This window comes from Triticum aestivum, chromosome 2D, assembly GCF_018294505.1.
Source record: "Triticum aestivum cultivar Chinese Spring chromosome 2D, IWGSC CS RefSeq v2.1, whole genome shotgun sequence".
Classification (NCBI taxonomy): domain Eukaryota; kingdom Viridiplantae; phylum Streptophyta; class Magnoliopsida; order Poales; family Poaceae; genus Triticum; species Triticum aestivum.
The window spans coordinates 558,079,228-558,084,169 of record NC_057799.1 but is presented as its reverse complement, the minus strand read 5'-3'; the positions used below and the strand labels follow the sequence as shown (position 1 = coordinate 558,084,169).

General features: G+C 43.1%; 1 pseudogene; it reads right to left on the bottom strand.

The window, feature by feature from the left end:
• Positions 1–321: 321 nt before the first annotated feature.
• Positions 322–4,111, bottom strand: LOC123055921 (uncharacterized; annotated as a pseudogene).
• Positions 4,112–4,942: the final 831 nt, after the last annotated feature.

Here is a 4,942-nt window from a genome sequence, read left to right as displayed (position 1 = left end):
TAAAAGAAGGATCGCAACGGAAGGGAAAACAAAGGATGGTCGATAAAATAATCGAAATGGAGTCGCATGACACAAAGCAGTTCTTGAGATGTTGGTGGCCTCGCTGATGTAGATGTGGAACCCAACCTTAAAAGTTGGGTATACGTGTTGACTTAGAATGTATAAAAACTTCCATTTTCAGAAGAAATTTGGTGACACCACATTGTTCAAAATATGTTAAAAGTTCAAGTTCAAGGAGGGGAATTAGGACATACAAGTACAATTGAGCATACGAATTTTCAGAGTCCAAGTTGAACAAGGGGAATCACGATTTCGTGATTCCTAATATAGGCCGGTGCTGAGGTGAGGCAGCTTCTTCTTGTTCTTCGGAGGCAGAAGCACCGAGCTGAGAGCTTTTGGAGTCACCAAGGCGGCTTTCAGTAGCTCCGTCAGCTACAATAAAAAAAAGAGTCAATTACACCGGTGGTGCTTGAACTTGGCGTGAACGGTCACTTCGGTGCTAGAACTTGCGGTATACATCGAACTAGTGTAATAACTTGGCTCCAGCGTGCAAATACGGTGCAAATCTCGGTTGTGTACGCCCGAGCCACTGACTAGGCGCGCCAACATGGCGGTCCCGCAGTCAGGACGGCAAAGAGAGGGAGTGTGGCCAGTTTTTTTTAAACCTCCTAGAGTTTTTTTCTCATAAAAAACCTTATTGACGTTGGAAAGGTGGCATTTCAATTTTTTTACGACTCTATTGTCGGTGGGTCCCGTGTGTGCATACTAAACAAGAAAAAAGGAGGCTTGGCCTCTCGAGCGTGTGACCCTTGGTTAGGTCACAGTTGGTCCTGGCCGCTATACCATTCACCTATTAACAACTTCACATGGATAGTTTTTTTTTAGAAACACTTCAACATGGATAGTTAGGTTAATTTAGTCGAATAGAGGCGCTTGTGGGGCTGAAATGGACTGCCGTCAGTACGGCCCATTTGCTCCTGCTTGTTTTATTTAGATATTTGTAGGTATTTAAATTCTAATCTCTTAATAAAAATAATCTTTCAATTTTCATGAAGTATAAATATTGTTATACATACTAACAAAATAAATTACTTTTCTAAAATGTTAACATATAATTTTAAAAATATATATATATGTAAAATAATATTTGTGCAATTATAAAAATATTTGTATAATAAGAAATACAAATATTTTTAGCATTACAATTCATAAATGTTATTTTAATTGTACAAACATTTCAATAATCATACGCATATTTGTATAATTCGATGTTTGTATAATTAAAAAATAGGTAGTTTAAGATTTAAAATGTTAATACGAATATTCAGTCGTGCTAATATTTAAATTAGATAATTGTTTTCAATATAAGTCCGAAGTGAATATTCATAAATATTTAGTAAATGTTTATATTCATCAGTTTGAATAATTTAAATATAGCTGCAACTCTATACTTTTTTATATTCATTAAACATTTTAAGTGCCCGCATTTACTAAACAATTTATATAATACATGTCTGTTTAAAAACTTTTATGTACTAATCATCATTTGTATGTATAATATTTATCACACATAAATGTTTTGCACTTTATTTTTATTACTTACGTTTTACAATTATTTCAAAAAGAACTAGCGCGTGTAAAATGGGCCGCACTATCTGCAGCCAATTTGAGCCCCAAATGCATCATCTTTATACTACTTTTCTTTTTCCAAATACCCTTATATACTACATTACCGACTGTTATACTTGTTGAACATCCGGGACCAGATGTTGCCGTGGCTATGAGGGTGTGCGTCCTAGCAGTAGTTGGCGTGTTCGAATGTAGAGGCCTAAGATTTTTTCTTTTAGTTTTCACGTCAGCACCTACTTGTCATACAGCAAAAAGAAAAAAGAAAAACATCTACCACGTGAACATGGTCTTTTTTGTGAGAAATAAATTTTTTGAGGGGTTTTTGTTGCCAAGAAAACAGGCCACACACTTCAAGTCGCTGACAGCGGGCCCCATGCCACGCTGGCATGCCAAGTCAGCGTTGACTTCCTATCCATACGCGATTAGGACCATATTTGCACAACCAAAGCCAAGTTATTGCACCAGTTCAATGTATGCCACAAGTTCTAGCACTAAAGTGATCGTTTACGCCAAGTTCAAGCACCACCGGTGTAATTGACTCTAAAAAAATCAACAATACCACCTACTGTTTGCAAATCAAAGGATAACAACATGGCAGAACATTTTTGGCAAAGATAGTAACCTGAGGTTTTGCGAGGCTGAATTCTTTCTCCGCAAGATCATTTGACTGAATCTTGGCCTCACAAACAACTTGTATAGTGTTCTCCAAGGATAGTGGAAGAATATGCAGATTATCAGTCACCATGAAGTTCTGAGGGCCTTGCTTGACATACCCTTTACCCTTGTCACTTCCTCCCTTTGGGGATTTTGGATCACATTCACAGAGGTTTGTGGTCTTTGCAGTGTCACGGCAATTCACATAATTGCCATGTCGATCTTTCGCGTGACAGTTGACATGCTTGGGAAAACCTAATGTCTTGATGCACTTGAAGCATGCCTTGATTTGTTGCTTCCTTGGAGCTGATTCTTCAGCTTGCACTATCTTGGTAGCGCAGGAAGTAAAGAAAGGCGCCAGCTTTGGTGATAGCAACAGGCTCTGGTATTGTTCTCTGGGCATCCTTTAGCACTTCCATCTATACTACTGTACAGATTACCGATGCATCCAATTGATGGCCATGAACCATAAGTCTCAATGATGGATCCCAGTGGTACGGTCAGGAAGCCAAATAGGAGCTCGACGAAATCGTCATTAACTTCAGCATAGAGCAGCGATGAGTTGTTCGTCTGAAGAACTCTTATCTTCACATTGTCCAACTCATGCTCAGCATCATTTCCCTGCTTAGGATGTAAACTCTCCAGTAGCATCTCTAGGGCTAAAACATCATTTGAGATGGCAACATCAAAACAGTGACCAGTTAAAGGCTGCTTCGACGTCAATGATCTCTTGAGCAAGTTAGTCATCTGTAAAATTAAAAAGGGATTATAAGACAAATACACGGAATATTGCCGAGTTTTATAAAACAATAATTGGAATAATTAGCTAAAAAAACTGAGTTTGGATGACAAACCTCGACTGAACTGAGCTGGATCATCCTCTGCTCAAGACGGGAGGGATCCTCCACCCCAAACTTCTTAAAAAGTGACAACATGAGAGAAGTTGAGGCTGGTGCTACTTGGAGATCATCAGTCACGATAAACTTCAAGCATCCTTTGACAAAAACTCCATCTACAGAACCAGTAGCAAAAGTGATATCACAATTCTCCGGCCACTCTCCAGGGATCTGCCCCATGACTTTGCCGCATTTGCAGAGAGCACCGGGAACCGAGCTAAACGAGCCGTCGGCCTTGGCGCAACAGCTCGTGTTGCCGCAAACATAGACCTCCCTGTGCTTGGTGTCGTCGACTCTGACCTTGAGGTCGCAGCATTGCTTCGCCGCAGGGCTGATGGGCCTAAGCAGCATCGCCTTGCAGGCCTCGGTTCTGAAGAAGTCGGTGGAGAGCTCCTCCACGCTCTTGTAGATCTCGTCGAGGCATCCGACCTGGGACTGCTTGCCGAGGAGGCGAACAACGGTGCCGAGAGGCAGCGTGAGAAAGCCGAAGAGCACGTCGACGAACTCCTTGCCGGACTCGGCGAAGAGGACCCTATTCTTCTCCTTGTCCACGAAAAGCTTCAGCTCGACCGTCGGTTCTTCTTCCGTCCCCCATGGTGGAGAAGGTGATCGATGCGAGATGCGTGCTCTGGCCTGAAGAGTGGCGCCTTGGGGCTTAAATATGAGTTAATTGCACAGAAGTACGGCATCACATGCAGATTGGCACCACGATTGCTAATTTTTGCATGTCAGTACCATGATTGCTCCAGGTTTTTTCAAATAAGGCTAAAACACGTATTTATACGTATTGACGCTCGATCCGACAGCTCGGGCCCACCCGTCAGGTGCCACGCTGGCCAATCGGCGCGTGCCCGCGCGCTGACTAGGACGAGCTGGTGCGCTGCTGCTCTCCAACCCGGTCCGGTCGCACCAGCTCGCCCCCGCTGCACCATTCCCCTCCCCTCCTCCTCTCCTCACTCGTTTCCTCCGTCGCCGCCGCCCGCGTCCCGACTGCCGGCCGCCGCACCGCCCCGCCGACGCCATGGTTTTGGAGGACGAAAGCAGCGACGACCAGTCTAGCCTCCCGTACATGCATTCTTCCTCCACAGACGGTCTCAACGAGGTCAGTACAGTGAGTTTAGGGTTAGGGTTTCAGATTTGGGATTTCTTGATTTGGTTGATTTTGGTAGGTTTTGATTTGCCTAGTGTCTTTGTGCGAGCTTCTGCAGGTCCCTTTCAGCCTTGAAGATCCAGATTACAAGGGGCTTGAGCTGGATGTGATGTCTCCATGTGAGAAGCACGGCATGGCATCTGAGAGGCTTGTTGCCTTTGAAGGAACAGACACAGGCAGGCGGTTTTTAGCATGTGCACAGCCGGTATGGATTGTAGGCATAGTGATTTTTTTTCTTACTTTGTCAGTGCCATATTGAACTCTGTTTGCTGGAGTACTCTGCTTGCTGCCAACATTTTGGTTCATAGTGGCACTAGAGTAGCTTATTTAGGTCAAGCATGAGTATATTTTGCTGGAGTACAATGGCATAGTAATTTTGGTTAATAGTGGTACTAGAGTAGCTTAAAAATGGTAACTAACCTAGTCAGCCAGCTACTCAAGTGGCTGCTCCTCTTGTTAAATGTAGTGGTCTGATGCTAAATTTAGATATTCTTTTTGGCAACTGCAGTTATCTTGTGTAATTACTTGTTGTATGAACTATGTTGGTGTTGGTGTTGTTTTTGCAGGCAGGTAGCAATTGTGGCTTTGTTGAATGGGTTGATCACCAGTGGCC